Source organism: Hipposideros armiger, unplaced genomic scaffold (assembly GCF_001890085.2).
Source record: "Hipposideros armiger isolate ML-2016 unplaced genomic scaffold, ASM189008v1 scaffold_1040, whole genome shotgun sequence".
Taxonomy (NCBI): domain Eukaryota; kingdom Metazoa; phylum Chordata; class Mammalia; order Chiroptera; family Hipposideridae; genus Hipposideros; species Hipposideros armiger.
Window position 1 is genome coordinate 188,594 of NW_017732390.1, and position 22,437 is coordinate 211,030.

Genomic DNA, 22,437 nt, shown 5'->3' on the forward strand with positions numbered 1-22,437 from the left:
CAACGTCCTCCACAACTAGACTGAAGAACAAAAGGACAGCAACTTGTCTGTTCCCCTTCCCCCAATTCCCCAGCGCTGTTCCCATCCCCTAATTCCCCAATAAAAATCTTAAAGAAAAAAAATAAGAGTAATCTGCTTAAAATGTGTTTTTAATTGTAGTTTTCTAATTTATATAAATTTATAATTTAACTCCATGGCACTTTAAGGATATGTTCATGCAATTGTAAAGTATTAAGATGTTAAATACCATGTGCAAAAAGAAAATCTGTTAGCAGTGACTTAGCACTTTCTGTGGGTGTGCTTGTTAGCTTCTTTTTTCAGGGAGAAAAAAAAAAGTACACAGTTAGCCTAACTCAGGTGCAAGAACAGAGTTAGGGTGAGGGAGAGGGAGAGGCGAAGGTGAGGGAGGAAGAGAAAGAGGGAGGGAGAGAGAAATCTCGAGGCTACATACAGCCTCTAGAGAGGAACCGGAGCTTTAGTTTGGAAATGGAGACGATTCAAGATTCAACCCAGATCTAAACACATGCCCTTCTAATGGCCCCTCAGGAGAAGGGATCAGAGATCATTGCTCTTTATTTTCTTCTTGTATATATATTCCTACAATGAAATAACTGGTTCTCTCCATAGTTCTAAATTTAAATTTCAGAATGAGGGAAACTTATAGGTGAAACCACTCATCCTTGGACACATTTCTGTAGAGCTTTTGTATCAAGCTATTTCATGGCTGGTTGACCAGTTACCTGCCCTTGTGGGATCCAATCAAAGAGACAGGAGGGTGGGCCTGAGGAGAGGGGAGGGCCGTCACAGGGGAGGACACAGGCACCCTGCTCAGGGAGTAGCTCAGGACCCCTTCGTGAGGCATTATCCCTTTAGAAGAGAACAGAATGTGGCTATTCTGTATTATATAATCAGACACCTGGATAAAAAGAAAGTCAATTATTTGCGTTTACATTCATGCATTTGCCTCATTTATAAGCAGTCAAAATGTCTACAACATTTACCATACTGGCATTAAATAACTCCCAGGTTTTTTTTGTTCATTTGTTTTTTTCAGTTATTTAGTCTGTGTTTGCTGTGACACTATAATGCTGCCAGTGCTCAGAGATTCCAGCGTTTGCATCACATCTGCGGCTGGTCCACTATAGGATGAAATAACAAGGTACTGTGCTGCCCTCTTGTGGTGTCTCTCAGTTTACACTTACTGTACAAAGCAACCTTTTGCACTAATTCAAAGTTATAAGGGAGACTCTGCTTCTGTTCCATTTAGAAAATGCACTGAGTAATGTCACAATATCTATGTATTTCTTACCGTGGGGGGTAATAACAAACTAGGTCCATCAAACTCTAATAAAAAAATCCTGTGTTGGAGACTATGGAAGCTGAGTGTTTTGACCCTTAGAAGCTTTTCAATGTTGTTACAATTATGTAACATTAGGAATGGAACGAAGTTGAAGACCATTGAATCCAACCTTAGTCATTTTACAGTTGAGGGAGAAAAAAGCTCCAAGATTTAAATATCTTGGCCAAGCTGTTGCCGAAAATTTCCAGTAGAACTGAGACTAAGAATCCAAGTTTCCTGCCTCAGAGGCAGGGACTCTTTTTCCACACAACCCACGCATTACAATTACACTCATTCTATGGGCAGAGGGCCCAAGGTTATCAAAAAAAGTGATATCTTAAAAAGGAAAATTGAGCCATCAGTTGTTTGAAGGAAGGGGAGGATATAGGCTCTTTGTGTAGCAGGAAAATAATACAATTAAAAATAGTATCCTGTTTATTGATTCTGGAGCATTATTTCTGGGCAAGGCTGGAGAGAGGAGAAAATCGGCTGAATAAGGAGGCAAGTGGAGGGGGGCCCACAGGTAAGCCTCTCTCCGTTTCTGACCTCAGGTGCTCGTTCTCCTTCCAAGAGTAGGTTATGAGGAGAGTGATTTGCCTGGAGCATCTATGCTTTTCTAGCAGGATCTGAATGGCTATGCTAGGGACTGAATTGTGTTCCCTCCCTCAATTCATATGTTGAAGCCCTAATCCCTAAGCATATAAATAGGTAATTAACATTAAGTGAGGTCATAAAATAGGGGTGAGGCCCTAATCTGATAGAACTGTTACCTTGTAAGAAGAGGATGAGAGAGATCTCTAGTTCTCCATCATGTGAGGACACAGCGAGAAGGCGCCATCTGCAATCGCGGAATGCTCACCAGAACTCGACCATGCTGGTACCCTGATCTTGAACTTCTAGCCTGTGGAACTGTGAGAATAGAAGTTTCTGTTCTTCAAGCCACCGGCCTATGCTGTTTTGTTATGGCAGCCCAAGCTGAATAACACAGGCTACGTAGTGGTTCCCTTCAAACCTTCAGCCCTCGTAATGCCTATAGCTTCTCATTTTTTCAAGACACAGGTATCATCCCCTCCAAGAAACCTTCCTTATGCTGCATTAGGCTGGATGTCCTTTCTTTGTGCTAACATAGAATCCTGAGCATTTCTCTGCCAGTGAACCTGCCATTTTGTCTTGACGCGTCTGCCTTCCTTTGCTCCTCAGAGGCAGTGGGCTCAGCCCGGTGCTTAATGGGTCTTAACAAATGTTTGTTAAATGGAAGGTTTTTGAAGAGCACGTTTGTTTACATCAAAGACTCTTATTTCAATATCTTGTGGGCCACGATTAATTTTTCAGGTATATGCCATATTATAATTGTTAATTATATGAGTTATATTACTATATGTACATATATACATATACTATAGATGTATATTGTATATATTTATGCAACTATAAGCACATTAAATAATTGCTGTCTTCAAAAGTACAGTAAAGCCCTGTCATAAATATCTAGAGCTATGCTGGTCCATTTGACGGAAGATTACTTTGTCTGGGTCTAACCCTCTTATGAATATATGGATTATAATTTTTCTTTACCTCCTATAATAAGAGGTTCCAGCAGCATTCTTTTCAATATTATTTCTCTTTGTCATTGTTTATCTGATACGGAACTAGAGAAGGCATTAAAATAAGTAGAGTGGCACTGCATGCAGGGAGCCAGGGGCCCTGAACTGGGCTGCTCCCATCATTATATCTGGAATACATGTTTTCAAACAAATGTTCTCATGTAACAACTCATATCCTGGAATACGTTTTTACTCACTAATCCAAGACTTGTATTTTCTGGTTTAGCCTTTTGACTCCCAATCTTTGTGTGTCTGCCTTGGCCAGGAAAAGAGGCATTGTCTTCTGTAGAACTAGTGTATGGTGGGCTAGCATTTGGAGTTCTGGAAGTTTTTTCCTTATGGAAAAGATGCTTTCAAAATACCTTGGCATTTCATTGCTAAACCCATGTCATATCTTTTTAAAACTGATAGCTGTTTGTTATTCCTGGCTTTTGTAAGTTCAGTCTCTGTTAATTTGCTACATATGTGCCAGGGATTAAAACCCATGTTTTGAATGTCTAGTCCTAAAATGTGCATGTGGGCCAGCCAAACCCTCAGTTAAACAGATTTCTGGTGAAAGAAAAAATATATTAATGTATCTACTAATATTAATATGTTTATATAGTATGTTTTAAATATTCTATAACAATATTATATTGTTAACTTTATAAATGTTATAAGTATTGTTAATAGTAAATGCATCTATATTAATGAATATGTATTTATTTATTTGTTGTGGACATACCCCTGGCATTGGATGGTAAGACTTTTCCCATAAGACTTACTTAACTAGTCAGACAAATTATTCTGGCTGTAATTATGTATTTGTAAATGGCCTCCAAGTAACTTTTATAAGAATAAAAAGAAAGACCATTCCAAATACTAGAACATGCACATGTAAATAAAATTATTGGTCAGTAATAATTTTGGGGTACAGTTTCAGCAGTGGTGAATTTTTTTCTATTCTGTGGACCTTGCAACTTGTCAGGCATTTGTATACCTTTAAGACAGTTGTTCCCAACCTTGGGTGGATATTACTGTCATCTGGGGAGTGTTAAAAATCTGAAACATACTCAAAATCTTTTCCTAGAGATTCTAACTCAATTGATTTGGATGAGGGCTTGGGCCTGAGTATTTCTGAAAACTCCCCAGTGCATTCTAGCGTGCAGCTGCATTAATAATAAAATGCTGAGCGTGGTTAACAAGCAACTAAAAGTCACACAGAAACCTCTGCATGTGCCCCATTCCTCTGCCCTCCACCCTGGCCAAGATAGTTAGTCATACATACAGGGAATGACAGAAATTAGTGCCACTCTTGAAAGCTAAAGCCAGGCTGCCCCAAAGAATTTTCTGTAATGACGGAAATGTTCCATATCTACCCCGTCCAGTAGAGCACACATTAGCCAACTTGGCTATCGAGTACGTGACATGTGGCTAGTGCAACTGAGAAACTGAATTTTCAACTGTATTTTTAGCCATGCTAAATATCCACATGTGGTTGGTGGCTGTTGTATTAGACAGCACAGATCTGAAGATGCAGACGTGGTGACCTCTTTCTTCTTTCCACGTAACCTCCTTCAGAAAACTGTCCCTGATGTCTCTGGTCTGAAGTAACCTTGTTCCTATGTGTATGTTTCCTGTTGCTGCTGTAACAAGTTACCCGCAACCTTAGTGGCTGAAAAGAACACACTTTTATTAGCTTAAGCTCTGGAGGTGTGCAGTTTCTGGAGGTCAGAAGTCCAAAATGGGCCTTATGGGCTAAAACCAAGGTGCTGGCAGGGCTTTGTTCCTCTCTGGGGGTTCCAGGAGGGAAGCTGTTTCTTTGCCTTTTCCAGCTTCTGGAGTTCACCAGCATTCCTTGGCTTGTAACCCCTTCCTCCATCTTCAAAATCCCCAGCGTGGCGTCTTCAAATCTCCCTCTGACGCTGACATTCCTGCCTCTCTTTTTCACTAATCATGACCCTTTGATTACATTAGCCCCCACCTGGATGAACCAGATAATCTCCTCATCTCAAATCCTACAGCTTCCAAGTGCCTTTTGCCATGGAAGATACCATATTCACAGGTTCTGGGGATGAGGATGTGGGCTTCTTTGGGGAGCCATTCTTCAGCCTAACCCCCTATTGTATTTACTCTGTCTTGCCTTACAGTTTCTCATGTGCCTTTTTATCTGCCTCCTTGAGAGCAGCAAGTGGATCTTACTGATTTTCATCCCCAGGATAAAGCTGTGGCATTCACACTGTAGGTGATCAAAATATAATTGTTGGAATGAGTTGATTAAAGTAAATGAAAGGAGAGAGTGTTTGATAGATGCTGACTAACTGGATGAAGCATCAAGGTGGGTCTTGCTGCAGCAAATTAATATTGAGCATCTTTATGGATTGAAATATTCACCAATCAATCGATCATCAACCCATAGAACAGATTATGGAGAAGTATTTATCCATCACCAGTCAAATACACACTGAAAAACTGGGTCCTGTTCTGTTCATTTTAGCTAAATATGTGTCTTGGGCTAATGGAAGCAATGAAAGCCAAAACCTGTTTGCATGATTTTCTCAGAATTAAGTCAATAATAAAAAAGGGTGGAAGGACAGTGAATGGGTTATGGTTCATGAATGCATTTCACGTCACCAAAACGTTTTAAGATTACAGATTATTTGATGAAGGAAGTTAGTTTATAAAAATATATATGATTACTGTATTAAGCATTTATGTCTAGTGAGTGAACAATTGACTCTAGTTTTTTAAAGACACTCCAGGATGTCCAGTTTAATTATTTATAAATTAAGCATTTAATAACATCTTGTTCTATAAAATGTAAACATATACAAAAGTAGAAAGGATTAGATACCAGACTCCTTCTACCTATCACCCAGCTTAAACAATTGTCACCCCAAGATCTGTCTTGTTTTAATCTGTGCTCCATTCCCCATTCTCTATCCCCATCTCTATCCCAACTCTGCTTATCAAATAAATTCCAGAATTATTTTATTTTATCTATAAAACTAATCATTTATAAACACATTTGGGCAGATTTGTTAATGAATTTCCTCATATTCATGTGGGCTTCCTGCACATTTTGCCGGCTTCATAATCTTTCTGACATTTACTGTCTTTTCTTTGCCTTATGTGGAATTATGTACTGAAGAACAAAATGTAACAACTAAATATAGAAAATGCTAAGCTGGCCAGCCTTGTTTAATTTTCCTATTACTTCAATTCATATTTCAGAAAGCTTACAAAGTGGAAATATATGAGATTGCAAGTAGAGTAAAAACAATATTTGCATTTTTATTTAGGAGGAGGAAGGGGTGCTCTTAACCTCAGGGGACCTATGAGTGAAAAATCCAAACTCTATTTCCACTTACTTTAGAAACATATTAAATAATGTTAAGGTAAATATATATATATAATTCAGTTTAAGAAGGAACATAGAGGACTTCCAGGATTCAGTAGCATTCAGAAGGAAAATTTATCATAGAAATAGGTGAAGCCAAAACTAGAACTGAGAAAAAAGATATTGATGAAGATGTAAGTCTGATCAGAAAATACAAAGCCATACAAAATAGTTTCATAAAATAGGAAAATATGAAATGTTTCTTTTGGGCACTAAATACTATCTTTTCATCTAGATCTATATACAGTGATTTCAAATGACCTTCCTCCATATATTAAATATGTTAAGATAAGTGCATATTATCAGGGTTGGCTGGGCTGGAGGAGGATGATTTTGTTATTTTAAAATCATATGTCATATACAGTTGCCACTGTCTTTCTGCCTTATTGTCTTAACCAAGAACCAGAGCTAATTTATCTATTCAATAGACCTCAGTCACAGTACTTCATTTGTAAAATACAAATTAAATATTTGGAGGAACAAGTAAAATCAACTTCTAATTTTTTAAATCCAAATTTAGGATTCTAAAATTCATCAAGCTGAAATTCCCTGTTATGCCACTGTTCCAAAACAGAAAGATTTTTGTATCTGTTTTGTTCATAGACTCATGAAGATTTTTAGCTGAATAGATTATATGAAATGATCTAGTTCAGCTCCATGTATGGGCTCTGATGTCTCTGGATTAAATGAATTGTTGAAGACTACACAGCTAAAAAGTGCCAGTTTGGGGATAAGAAACCAACTTTCTTGCCTTTCAGGGTGGTGGCCTCATCCCTGATATTACAAAAAAATGAGGGTTTTATTTTGTTTTGTTTTGTTTTTATTCTCAAGTGACAAATGAAGAAAATGATTTGATCCTGTTAACTATGATGGTATAGAAATCTGTACTTTAATAATATGACTTCAAATATAAGTTGTTTCAAAGAGTCACAGGTTTCCCTCACTATATGAAAGTAGACCATTCCTCTGAAACCTTTCATAAACTGAAATGGAGTAAGGCGAAGAAGCAATTACCATTATTTAAATGGAAAAAATTTTGAATGTTTCCGGGTCCAAAAAATAACTCACCAAATTGTACCAACTAACACATAAAGCCTAAAATAACACTAACGTATAGTAAAAGCAGGAACGATATGATGGATATACAATCCGTACAAATGTAGAAATGATGTATGAACAGTGTAGTTTCACTTTCCAGAATCGGGAAGATGGAAGGTTGAGAGCTAGTGATGATGGTGTGTTACGCTGAGTCATCGGAGATTGGAGTGGTGGGAAGTACAAGACTAGGTGTAGGAGAGAGAGGAAGAGGGTCATCTGTTAACATCATCATCATCTGAATCCATCAGGGCAGGCAGGTCACTAACATCTACACCTTCTGTGTCTGCCTGCCTCCATGTCCAAGGTTGAGGTTGGTCGTCTGCTGTAACTGATGGGAAAAGCTTGAAATACGGCTATATGCTTGACTGCTTAGCTGCACCCATTTTTCTATTATACGGTTGTTTGTAGGCACTCAAAACACCCTTCAAACCTGCCCTAAACCTATGTTCCCTCTCGAACTGAAAATAAAGGAAAGGAAAAAAGAGCCATACTTTTCTGTAATCACTGTAGCGCTGTGAGTCATAGTGAAAATCTCATGCACGTGCTCCCCATTCAGTTCCTGGATGACTTCATTTTGGGACATTTGTTATGGCATTTGATTTCCATTCATATCTTTTGCTCTTGTAATTGCATCAGCTCTTCACCTGTCAGTTCTTGGCCATGGATGCCACAATCTCTTCAATGTCATCTTCATCATCTCCCACAAACCCAGCCTCCTTAGCCAAAGTCACTTGCTTATACGAATAACCAGCTCCTGTAATTATTTTCTTCAGTTCTTCTGGGAACTTTTCAGCGGCTTCAGTGTCAGCTGAGACGCTCTCTCCAGTAACCTTTAAGCTCTGAAGCTGCCCTCGCCTCAATAACTGATCAAATCACCCATGACTACCTTTAAATTTCACTTTTGCAAAACTTTCATCACAATTGCCCAGTGCTTTCTGTTTCAGCTTACTAAAAAGACTGATTTCCCCTTAAGTATAAGCTTGCTGAACAGAACACTATGCTTTGTACACTCATCAATCTAATCAAGCTATAGACTTTCTGTTCTCTCCATTACTGGATGCCAACTACAAGAGACCACTTTGCGACTAGCAGAACCAATGTAACTCTGGCAGATTTCAAGATTCTTTCTCCCTGCACGTAAATAGTATGAATGGTGGATGCGGGCAAATTTAAGGCACACACAGTGTCTTTATTTAATTCAATGTGATGGGAACAGCTTAGTTACGTCCAATTTCACACTAAGCATTAACACCCTTATGAGCTCCCTTAGGCTTTTCTGACACCTTAGGGCACATCTTGCTAGTGATGCACAAAATAAATGAAGATGAAGTACAGATGCTCACAGACACAGTTCAGAGCTCTGGCGGCTTGATGCTGAGATGCTGAGTGTACGTAGTTCCCAGGGAAGGAGATTGGTGGGGCCACTGCCCTGCTCAGAGTGTGTGCTGCCCCTAGAATGGCTTGAAAAATAATCCTGAATGCTATTTTAGCTTTTTGACTTTTGTCGTAAAAATGAAAATCTCCTCTTCAGGTTTCTTTCTGTTAGTGAAAACAGGTACTAATGTAGGTCTTTTGTAAAATCGAAGTGGCAATGAGAACTTCCAAAAAGGCAGGATGTACTTGTATATGGCATTTAAGGTCATTAAGATGACGAGTTTATCAGATGAGTTCCTGGTTTGAATTTTAAAAAATTGAATACTATGTTTTTGCATAAACTAATGTAATTAAACTATGCCAAATATTTCCAGAAGATCAAATATAAATAGAGGGAAGAAGAGAGGGTTAGGGGTCTGTCTCTGGTCTCTGTCTTTGTCGATATTGGTGAAGGGGATGGTATGTTTACAGCTGTGCTGAGCAAAAGAGTTCTACTAACAGCAATCTCCCAAAATCCCCAGCTTTTTCTCTGAAGTCGTCCTTTACCTGCTGGCCTTAATTAAAACTTTGTTGTACCTTGAATATACCACCCATCCATCAGTTCCTTAGACTCAAGGCTGAGAGTGGGATGGTGTACCTCTCATTCCCTGTAACTATTTTCAAGTCATTTCTTCTTGATCCTCAGATTATATGCATCCAGCTTCCAATTGCACATAGATTTTGTACAGACACAACAAACTCAGTTGCTCCTAACTCCCATCCCTCCACCATACCACTGTCAAATCTACGCCATGTCCTATGCTCACAGTCCCACAGAAAGACACCCTGAGTGCAATCACTCAAGACAGAAACCTGGGAATGATGCTTGGCCCCTCCCCATCTGACCTGATTCAGTCAAAGCAAATTTTGTTGATTCTACTGGTTAAATATACCTCCATTCTCTTTGCTGCTCTCCAAAGCCATTGACTTACGTTAGTTCTAGTCATCATCGTCTCTTTCATGAACTGTGGCCACAGACTCCCTCGCCATTAGACTTGATCTCTTCTATTTAGTTACTTGCTGACAACCATGTGCAAGTTTTTTTTTTTTTTTCTTGTAGCATCCATATTGGTTTCACAATAGAAACTGAGCTTCAGGAAAACCAGAAACATTTGCTCACACTAACACAACTCGTGGATGTTAGAGCCAGATATTCTGACTCCTCACTAGGGTTCCACTAACTTCCAGATGTCTGTTCTGCAGGTCTGAAGATGTGTGAACCCTTGAAGAATAAACAGTGCAGAACAGAGGCCTAACCACAGGATAAAATTATGGAAGGCTCTCAACTTTTAAACCCTAACTGTAACAATGTTCAGTTGTTCAAAGGACAAACTCTGAGTCATTATAATGGCATTTAGATGCCATCAGTCTGCAGTGTTGTGACCTTTTGAGAACTATAACTTCATTGTGTATAACTTGTTTTTACTTTCCAATATCTCATTCTATTATCATTATAAATGATGCTTGTTTTTAAAGGACACTGATTTTCAGATAGCCATAAATTGAAAACTTAAGTTATTCTTTGGTCAGAGTTATAACAATCAGTTGCCCATGCAGTGAAATAAAAAGAAATTACAATAAGTGAGAGAACATAGTATACATCTTAACTATTCTTGACTATTCTTTTCCTAGATTGGAATTATTTCAGAATATGACAGACATTAAGCACAATAAAAATATATATGTTGGCCCACATACAGGGACCTGCCCATCTTTGTAAGGGCAGATGGTTACTGATCAAGTTATAAGGTCAATGAAAAATAATCTCAAGTTTCACTTGATTTAAGGTGAAGAGAATAAACAAAACAATGAAGTAAGTAGAAGGAAGTTCTGAGATATGCAGGCTTTGTGGGAAGTTTAGTGAGATGACTTTGAAGGGCAGAAAGTGATAGAAACTAGTTTTAACTTGTCCAAGGTTTTATTCATTTTGTATAACTCAAGTTCATTATAACTTGATCTGTATTCAGTCATTTTTCTATCAAAGTATGTTGTCATTTTAGCCTGTTTTTAATGCCCACCTTCCTTTAAAAATTTGAAAATATCTGGGGCCCATATTGGATCTCTGTGGGAGATTAGCAATTTAATATGGCAATGGGATATATTATAAAACTATTATAAAGCAAGAGTTCTGATGACTGAAAATTCAAGAACTGAGCACATAGTCGAAGGGGCCTCAGATGTCTTGTGGATGGTAATAGCTAGGTTGAACCTTCCTTAGGTTGCTAGACATGTCAATGACCAAGAGCCCATGGATAGTAAATCATTTTGCAAACCCATCCTCACTTTAATAAAATCTGACAAATTTTGATTCCTGTAATATGTTTCATATATTTACTGCCTGAGGTAAAGTATTTTTCAAGTATTCTATGGACACTTATGAACACTTTTCTGAAGACAAAATGGAAAGGTAGTTTTTTGTTCTGGAGAAACTCTTTATGGTGGTTAGTAATATGGGAATTTTATATGAAGTTTTCCAATCTGGCCATTCTTGTGTTGGTATATTTTTTCCCAAATACTGATTTACCATAATGGAGACACAACCTAAATATTGTCTCAAGGTGAAGCTTAGCATTATATACTGTGTATCTGTCAACACTCCAGAGCCAATGAAATAAATTACAAAGTTGCCTTTGGATGTTTATTACACATGGCACCTGTGAGTGTTTCAAGAGAAAATTAGAGGAAACATAATAATAGTCTTAAAATATAATTACATGTGTTGAGATAATTGGAGAAATAGCTAAATATCATGAAAAACATTTAAAGTAATCAGTATACACAATAATTTAAAGAAGTGATTTTGACCAGGAGGGTTGGGGGGTAATTTTACTTAAATATAATTTTCCTTGAAGACTGAAAAATGCCATTGCTACTTAACTACACCCATTGTAAATTATTTGGATTGATCATTTCTTATCTTCATTTCAAAATATGAGGTATGTTGGATATACTGTAACTTTAGAAGTTTTAGATCAGACAAGAAAAGATGCCATATTACCCACCTTGTTTTAAGACAGATTTTATTCAGTTTAATGCTGAAACATACTAATAGTTCCATAAAATTAAATTAAGAATTCAGCCAACTAGGAATAAAAGGGAACTTCCCCAACCTCATAAAGAACATCTACAAAAAATCTATAGCTAACATACTGAATAGTGAGAAACTAAATGTTTTCCCACTATGATCAGAAACAAGATAAGGATGGCTTTGTCACTACTCCTAATCAACATCATACTGTGAGTCTTAGCTACGCTAATAAGACAAGATAAGGGAATCAGAGGTATACCAATTAGGAAGGAAGAAATAAAACTGTCTTTGTTTACAGATGATAAGATTGTCTATGTGGAAAACCAACAAAAATGTTTCTGGAACTAATAATTATTGCAATACCGCAGGATACAAGGTTAATATACAAAAGGCAATTGCTTTCATGTATACCATCATGAACAATTGAAATTTGAAATTGAAAACATAATACCATTTATATTAGCACTCCCTCCCCCCCAAAAAAAGAAAAAGAAAAGACAAATAGATAGAAATCTAACATGATATGTCCAAGATCTTTATGAGGAAAACACTAAAACTGTGATGAACAAAATAAAGATTTAAATAAATGGAGACATAATCCATGCACATAGATAGGAACACTCAATGCTGTTAAGGTGTCTAAGTTGATCTATAGATTCAACACAACCCCAATAAAAATCTCAGCAAGTTATTTCATAGATATTGACAAACTGATTATAAAGTTTATATGAAAAGACCACAGGCCTAGAATAGCCAATAAAAGATTGAAGGAGAAAAACAGTGAGAGGACTGACATAGCTAAACTTTAAGACTTACTATAAAGCTACAGTATTAAAGAGAGCAGGGTACTGGTGAAAGAATAGACAAATAGGTAAGGTAACAGACTAGGGATCCCAGGAATTGACTCACACAAATATAGTCAGCTGATCTTGACAAAGGAGAAAAGACAGTTCAGTGAAGAAAGGATAGTCTTTTCAACAAATGGTGATGGAACAACTGGACATCCACATCTGAAAAGAGAGATTCTAGACAGTCACAGACTTTCACAAACATTAACTCAAAATGGATCATAGATGTAAATGTAAAATGTAAAACTAGAAAACTCCTAGAAGATAGCATAATAGAAAATCTAGGCAACTGTGGCTTTGGCAGTGACTTTTTAAATACAGTACCAAGGCATAATTCATGAAGGAAAAAAATTGAGAAGTTGGACTTTATTAAAATTAAAATCTGCTTTATGAAAGACATTTTTAAGAGAATGAAAAGACAAACCACCGACTGGGAGAAAAATCTTTGCAAAACTCACATCTGGTAAAGGGCTGATATCCAAAATATACAAAGAACTCTTGAAACTCAGAAATAAGAAAAATCATCTAATTAAAATTTGAGCAAAATATCTGAACAGACACCTCACCAAAGAAGCTAAGCAAACAAGGAAATTCCCACCATCACTTGTTATTTAGTAAATTAAAACAACAATGAGATACCACTACACACCTATCAGAATGGTCAAAATCCAAAACACCGACAACACCAAATGTTGGTGAGAATGTGGAGCAACAGGAAATCTAAATCATTGCTGGTGGGAATCCAAAATGCTACAGCCACTCTGGAAAACAGCTTGTTAGTTTCTTACAAAACTAAACATATTCTTACCATGTGATCCAGCAATCATGCTCCTTCATATTTACTCCAAGAGGTGAAAATTCCTGTTCACACAAAAACCTACAAAATAGATATTTATAACGGCTTTGTTCATAATTGCCAAAACCTGGAAGCAACCAAGATGTCATTCAGTAGGTGAATGAATAAATAAACTGTGTACATCCAGAAAATAGAATATTATTCAGTGATTAATAAAAACAGAAGCAATCAAGCCACAAAAAGACAGAGGGAGCTTAAATGCATATTGCTAAGTAAAAGAAGCCAATCTGAAAAGGCTACAGACTATGTGGAAAAGAAAAAAAAAAGTATGGTGAGGGTAAAAGGGTCAGTAATTTTTAGGGGCTCATGGAGATGGAGGGAGGGATGAATATGTAAAGTACAGAGGATTTTTAGGGCAGTGAAACTCATCTGTATCATACTGTAATGGTGGATACCTTAATCATTATACATTTGTGAAAACCCATAGAAGGTACAACACTAAGAGTGAACCCTAATGCAAACTATGGACTTTAGTTAGTAATAAGGTATCAATAGTGCGTCAGTTCTGACAATGCAACACACTAATGCAAGATGCTAACAATAGAGAAAACTGTGTATGTGTTTGGAGGGGACAAGGGGCTAGATGGAAAGTCTACTTTCTGCTCTATTTTCTGTAAACCTAAAAAGCAAGAGTGTGAAATGACTTTCCACGTGAAGATGCATTTTATAGTTTCTGAGTATTATGTATTTCTTTTCAAATAACAACTTTATTGATATATAGTTGATATACAAAGAACTGCACATATTTAATATGTACAATTTGATGAGTTTAGACACATGCAAACGCCGTGACATGATCTTCACAGTCAAGGTAATTCATATACCCAACATCTCCCAATGTTTCCTTGTGTCCCCCCCTTTTTTGTGCCAAGAAAATTTAACACGAGATCTACCCTCTTAACAAAATTTGAAGGGCACAATGCTGTATTGGTAACTATTATAGGCATGATTTTGCACAGCAGATCTCTAGAACTTACTCATCTAGCATAACTGAAACTTTATACCCATTGAGCAAATTTAATATCCAAAAAATATAAGAAATTCCTACAACTCCATAAGAAACAAGCAAACAAATTAATAACCTTAAAAGGCAACCTATGGAATGGGACAAAATACTCGCAAACCATATAGCTGATATGCGTTGTTTCTTAAATGTTTAAAAGTGCTCGTTCTGTGGGATTTATTTGTTTACTTTTAATTTTGACTGAAAAGGTAAAAAAGTTTTGCCCTCTCACATTGCAGTAAACTCACAAAGGTAGCAGAGACTTTCTACCTAATTCAGTCTCGCCTTCCTGTATGATTCAATTCAAAGTATAATAGTCATGATAGTCTTATTTAGTTTAGCAAAGTGAAGATAGGAGTTTGAAATGATTATGGTTGGTAGAGTAACAACACAACTCGGGTCCAGTTCTGGTTCAACTAAATTGCCATTTCAAATCAATTTTCTGGTTTTATTTTAATTGAGTTTGACTCACCACATGCAGTTTTCACCATATGTACTTTGCAGTGAACCAGGATAAATTCCAAAAGGAGCCAGCACTTTTCAACTATTGTAGTTCAAGTTCAGTTGAAACATAACACAATACAAATTTTTCCCCTTTTCATAAAACTTTCTCATGCCTTCATGCATTTTGTATAATTAAGCCAACTGTTTTAAAATTGTCATGTAATGTTTCTCTTTATTTTGACAAAGTTTAAAAATACAAATAATCAGCTTTCTTATGTCTTCTCTATCTTCTTTAATTTTCCTTCATCGTTCTTAGATTTCTTTGATAATTTTCTTTTTAGGTCAAGAGCAGTAATTCTATAATGTTTGTTAGCAACTGAGTCAGAGCTGTCTAAGGAAATGAGAATTTTAAAAGAGGTTTTATCTAAATCTTATGTTTTACTTCGTTAATCATCAAGACTGCATAATAAATTTATAACATGATTTAACACTGGGATTTTTTTCCTTTTAATATAGAATACCTTGTCTTCTAGCCTCTACATAGTAAATGTGTGATTATTGTTGTTATACTTTTTTTGTTCTCTGAAGAATGTCATGTAATATTTTTATCAGCGTACTTATCAGCTTACTCATCCACACTCAAATGAAAGAATCCCTAAATGTCATGTATCATGGATAGTTTTAAAGAACTTGAAAATCTCAGAATCCATGAATGATAAATCGTGTGAAGAAACTCACCTTACCAGAGAAGCAAAACAATCTTATAAAATCAAATTATTTTGGCAAACCTGTAACACAGATGTGAACCTTTGATTCAAAATCATTGACACTTTTTATGTTACTTAATTTTCTTACCTCATGTAAAAGTTGAAAGCAAATTTATGTTTGGAAATAGACACCAAACCTGTACAGATATATGAAACTGTGATCCTCTTAGTGTATCTTTAAACTATGAAGAATCTCCCCACATTTGTAAAAATGTCATTTTTTTTCATTCACACTTTCATGAGTTGTGTTCTCATTATAAAAACATACTATACATTTTCATTCTTAGAAAATTGCATATGTATATATATCTAGTTTATACCAACCCACACGTGTGAATATACGAGGTTGGACAATTAGGTTTCTGAACTCATCCTGGAAAAAGTGCTACATACCTCATTGCTGAATATCACTACAGTCACCTTCAAAATACTCCCCTTGGGAAGCTACGCACTGATGTCAGCACCTAGTTTACCCTACAAAGCAACTTTGGAACTCTTTTTCTGGAATGGCCATCAGAGCTGTCATCGTATTATGTCCTGATGTCTTGAATGTCATCAAAATGGCTTCCTTTCAATATTTCCTTTATCTTCGGGTAAAGAAAGAAGTCATTGGGGGCCAGATCAGGTGAGTAGGGCGGGTGTTCCAATACAGTTATTTGTTTACTGGCTAAAAACTCCCTCATAGACAGTGTCGTGTGAACTGGTGCATTGTCGTGATGCAAGACCATGAATTGTTGGCGAAAAGCTCAGGTCGTCTAACATTTTCATGCAGCCTTTTCAGCACTTCCAAATAGTAAACTTGGTTAACTGTTTGTCCAGTTGGTAAAATTCATAATGAATAATCCCTCTGATATCAAAAAAAGTTAGCAACATTGTAGAAACAAGTTCACAAACTTAATTGTCAGGCCTTGTATTCCATTTTAAATGAATTTTTAATATATTCAAATCGTTGGCAGTTTTCAGGAACAATTATACTTAAGCTTTGAATATATTCAAAATGATAGGATTTAGGACTTTAGCCTAAGCTTAAGAGTTTAGCCACCACTGGGTGGCAGAAGCGTATCAGAAATGTTCACAGTAGACCCCTGTCCAGGGAATGTGCTGGTGATGCCAAAGTGAAGCTACGGAGGAGAAAGTGCTGATGCTCCCAAGAAGGACATTTGCTGACCAGTTGTTTTCGTCAGCTGTGTCCGTGTGTGGGCACTGAGCTGCCATGCTCTCCCACCTGGTAGACCCTGTGGCTAACAAGTCACATTTGCCAGATGCCTGTAGAGTGAGACAGTGCAGTCTGTGGCGAACAGGGCTTTCTCTCAGACAAGCTGAGGTGCCCGTGTGGGAAGGAAATACTGAGTTCTCAGACTTCCTAGTCCCCTGGTGAGTTAAAGGACCCAGAGTCTCCTTGAGGGGGTCCCAGTTTTGTTGGTATTAACTGCACAATTGAGGTTTTTGAATACTACTCAGCCATGTAAAGAAGGACTGAGGAACAAAAGGACGACAATTTTCTTTTGTTTGTATTATAATACTTTAAAATAGAAGAGGAAAAAGACACAAGGGAATATTTAGCTTTTATGAGAACATTGAATTCATTTCTTTCTCCCATTGAAAATACTCTTTACATGTAAGACGATAAACCACAATAAAGTAGTGGTTTGTATCCTTGGCATTAGGGAACGATTTGTGATTCTTTTAAAGTAGGGGTTGCTGCCAAGCTACTGACTAACTTGAGGTAACTTGTTTACAAGTCAGCGTAGATAAAAGACGTGACAGCTTCTCAAGCAGGGTGTCTCACACTCTAATGTGCATGGGAATCCCCTGGGGATCTTGCTGAAATGCAGATTCTGAATCAGTAGATGTGCCCATCATTAAGCTATTGTTTCTCAGCTCCAAACCTGCCCTTCCAAGCTTTGTGTTGCAGGAGCTGGACTCTCTAAACCAGCGGTTCTCAACCTGTGGGTCGCGACCCCTTTGGGGGTCGAATGACCCTTTCACAGGGGTCGCCTAAGACCATCGGAAAACCAAAAGATATTTACATTACGATTCATAACAGTAGCAAAATGACAGTTATAGAGTAGCAACAAAAATAATTTTATGGTTGGGGGTCACCACAACATGAGGAACTGTATTAAGGGGTCGCAGCATTAGGAAGGTTGAGAACCGCTGCTCTAAACCAACCACCTTTGTGCTATGCTAGCCAACTCTATGCTAGGGTCTTCCAGTAGAGGGTGCTAGAGGGTGACTGCAAAGCCAAAGGAGGAAGAAGGGACCTGTCTGCTTGTTGCTCCTGGGGTGGTATCACCTAGGCAGTGCCTCTTCAGTGGAACAGCATCAGTTCCTTTCTGTTGCAGCAACTTCCAGTTTGCAGATTTTCAACACTTTCAGGATGAAGTTCATTATACGCCTGCAGGGACCCTAGCAGTGGCCAAGCATCTCCCTCATCAGGAATCGGAACCTCTTTCTTTTATTTCCTTAACTCTACAAGTGGTATCAAGTTTCTGCAGTTGCTATCTTCCTAATAGGGTTTTATTTTTAATCTTTCAATTACCTAGTTACTAACTTTATACCTAGTTAACAACTCTTTAGATGAAATTCTCGCTGTTTGGATAATTGGCATGGTTTCTGCCTTCTGCCTGGCCTCTGACTGATGCAGTAGCTCTAGGACGGGGTCTGAGGTTCTGCATTTCTGACAAGCTTCAAGGTGATGCCAACTGCTGATCCACGGACCACAGTTTTAGTAGCAAATAGTTAGAGAAGTGATTCTCAACATTTGGTTAGACGTTTGAGTCACCTGGGAGCTTTAGGAAGATGCCAGTGACTAGGCGCCACCCCAGGTGAGTCTGATTTAGTTGGTGTGAGCTGTGGTCTAAGCATTGGTTTTTTAAAAAGTCTTCTTAAGTGATTGTAGTATGCAGCTAGAGTTGAGAACCTTTGCTCCAGAGCAGTGGTTCTCCACCAAGGGGCAATTTGGGCCCAATCCCTCTTCAGGGATATTTAGTGATATGTGGAGACATTTTTGATGGTCACAATTTAAGGGTATGCTGTTGGCATCTTGTGGGCAGAGGCCAGAGATGCTACACAGACAGTCCCTCACAACAAAAGATTATTTCACCCAAAATATCACTTGTGTTGAGGTTGAGACATCCCTATCTGGAAGATGTGGCAAGGTCAACCCTGTTCATCTCTTTGTTTCCTCATTCATTTTTTCATTCAAATACGTTTCATGAGCATCTAGTATGGGCTTGCCTAGATATTGGAGACTACACAAAGATTTGAGAGCCTGGTATCATCAGACAATCTTAGTGGAGAGAAGGTAGTCCTACAATGTGCTTATTGGGTAAAGATGCATGCTTTGTCACTTATTCTAGGTCCTGGAAGTTAACTGCACTGTAAGGCTTGCTAGTATATGTATGAGCTGCATGGATTCTCCCAGGACCCTGTAGATATAATGGACTTTGTCCCATTGTGTGTTATTGGCAGGAACTCTGATGACACTATCAAGTAGGATAGTCCAAAAGTGGGGAGAAAGCTGACATGTTTCCCTGAGCCTCCTTTTAGCTGCCAGTGTGGTACTCAATGCGTGAACTAAAGAAATGAGGAATTGGTTAACTTCAGCAAGAATGAATGGCAAACACAGTAATGAATAATAATTTCCACTGGCTGGGCCTGTACTATGTGCCAGGCACTTTACATATTTGTTAGGCACTTTACCTATATCACTTTTAATCCTCTGAGGGGCAATTTGTTAACTCCATTGTAAAGTTTGTGGGGCCAAGACCCAGAGAATAGAAATAATATGGCAATTTTACGTAGTTTACAAGAGTCAGAATTTGTATCGCTTCAGAAAGTGATATCCTTAGGTATAGTCTATTCAGAATACTAAGGATTTTCATCCCAACAATGAATTTGTGTGATTCACAATGGTGCTGGCACTTTGATATAAATGTCAGAGCTATGAAGTGATTGCTAATGTCTACTGATAATGCTCTTTCCTCGTTGTACGGTGTCATTATTTCCAGCATCGTTAGCACAGATTCTATGTTTCTGTGCTTCCCCAAGGTTTGGGAACCATGGGTGGTGGCTGATCATTAAGATGCTAACCGGTTCTCAGAGAGCTTGCCCCAGGCTTACTGAGCTCTTGGCTGGTGCATTGCATTGAACCCCGAAACAGAGAATCAGCGACTGTGGTGACCATCTGCCTCTTCAGCTGTTCTCTCGGCTGTTTCATGGGCTCTTGACTGCTGCTGGCCCTTGGCAAGTGAGAGTGCTGTGCAAACAGGCAGTGTGTCTCCGAAGGCTGCAAGCACTCAGTCATTTTAAAATTCACCCATCTTTTGAGCATGGCTGCAGCACCCATTTTGACGACTTCACTAAAATCGTAACTAATTTTCTCTTTTGCTGGTATTTAAAGTCTACCGGAGGAATCCTGACGTATACCCCCTATGGCAGTGTTTTCAAAACCAGGGTGCTATGAAACCCCTTAGTGGCCATGCCATTGGATGTTCAGCACTTCCTTTGTGTTTTGATGTAATAAAATGGAATGAAGTAAAAAATATCAGAGAGCTTTCCATGCAGTGTTATTTCCTGTAACTTTTCCTTCATGAACATGTTTGCATATGGGGCCTGTGTTAGTTCCCTATTGTCGCTGGAACAAATTGCCAAAAAATTTCATGGCTTAAAACAACACACATTTGTTACCTTTCAGTTCTGTAGTTTAGAACTCCAGCGTGGGTCTCACTGGACTAAAATCAAGATGTCTGCTGGCTGTGTTCTTTCTGGAGGCCCTAGGGGGGAATCCGTGTCACTGCCTTTTCTAGTTTCTAGAGGCTGAGCTCTTTCCTTGGCTCTTGGGGACTTTCTCCATGTTTAAAGCAGCAGTGGTGGGCCGAGTCCCTCTCACAGCACATCCCTCTGATCTCTTGTTCCATCTCCCTCTTCTACTTCTAAGGACATTGTGATTACATTGGGCCTACAGGGATAATCTAGGAGTCTCCTTCTCTCAAAGTCAGCTGATCAGAACCTTATTTCCCCTTGACATGTAACCTAACATATTCAAAGTTCTGAATACTAGAATGTAGTAGACATTTTTTGGGGGGGGGAGGGGAACATTATTCTTCCTACCATGGGGCCACAATGTGTAAAAGAGTTCAGAAAATACAGCCTTATGATAAAATATTCTGCGTCAAATATATCAAGTAGCCTTGAAGTACCTACATGTAGTGGTAGATTGGGTTCAACTTTATGTCTCCCATGTCTTTGAACCTCAACCTGAGGATTGTTTCTGGTTTCTAGTAACATGGAAATCCATTCACAGGCAACAGGGATTCTGCCACTTTCTGTTGTTTTCTTTTTGCCTTAGAACAATTAGTGTGAGATGCTAACATGGCACATTAAAGTCAAATCAGCATCTTTGAACAAAATGAAAGCCAAGAAGGAAACACAATAAGTCTACTTTTTACAGAAAAAAAAATTCAAACTTTATGCTTCTGAGATCCTTCCATTTCTCTTTGTGAGCATTCTTTTCACCTCCAGTCCTGTTTTATACAGAACATTATGAGATTACGGACCCTTCTTATACGTGCACACCCCTTTACAGTGTGTGTGCTCAAGGCTCATCAGCTTTGAGCATCGCTATAACTGACATAAGTGGGGGTTATAATTCATAGTTTCCAGTTGGGAAAATAAGATACATACTAAGTTATTTAAATATAGTCAAATGGCTAGTAAATTTAGACATACCAATGTATAAAACTGTAAACATTTTGAGTTAACGTCTATTTGTTGATCATATAATGTACAATATGGACTCAGCCCAGTGCCAAGTGCTATAGGAAGATAGCACAAGTAGATGCCATGGTACCAGCCTCATGGGACTTACAATCTTACTTGGGAAGTAAGATGTGAGTGTGTGTACATGTACGTATGTACATATGTGTACATGAGCATGTGTGGGTGTGTATATATGTGTGTGTGGATAAGTGTATGCGTGTGTGCATTTGCAAGTGTGTGTAAGTGTGTGTGTGCACACAGGCATGTGCATGTATGTGTATGTGTGCCTCTGTATGGGGCATGTGTATGTATTTGGGCATGTGTTAATGTGTACACATGTGTTTGTATATGCACATGTTAGTGTGTGTACATGTGTATGTGCAACTGAATGTCAGAGGTAGCAAAGTGCTGAAGTACGTGCAGCTTTGAGTCAAACTGACATTTATTCAATTCATTTTTTATGGATGTCATCTTCTCCAACTTGTTTTGGATATGCTGTGCAAACTTTGCATAAATTCATACCACGACCTAGTTAGTAATCAAAACTCGGTTGATTTCTGATTGGCCGATTACTTAAGGCTTGTCGAGGGAGACTTTAAGTCCTTTGCTCTTTTTGACTTTTCTGTTTCCTGAAACAGATTGAGCTAATGAAATCCACATTTAATTAACTGCTAGTATAAAGGCCTTAGGGAAAGGCAAAAAATAAAAAATAAAAAAGTCAGCAGGAGTGTTCCCTTTTCATGGGAGAATCAAAAGGGAATAATGTGTACTGGCAGGAAGAAAAGAGTAAGCAAACTGTGCTTGGGAGATTTGCAAACTTTATTGCAGAGTGCCTTCAGGATAGTGAGAAGGTGGGCTGAGGAGGAAGGGTGAGGTGGGGGCAGCTGGACCCTGG

General features: G+C 38.1%; 1 protein-coding gene across 1 annotated transcript in view; it reads left to right on the plus strand.

Annotated features, from left to right (window-relative positions):
* The window catches only part of COL21A1 (collagen type XXI alpha 1 chain), a 376,826-nt gene that overhangs the window by 158,284 nt on the left and 196,105 nt on the right, over positions 1 to 22,437 (plus strand). The window contains exon 2 of the mRNA XM_019631703.1: positions 1,055 to 1,159. The gene's annotated coding sequence lies outside the window, so the exon portion shown is untranslated. The remainder of the gene's footprint in view (positions 1 to 1,054; positions 1,160 to 22,437) is intronic.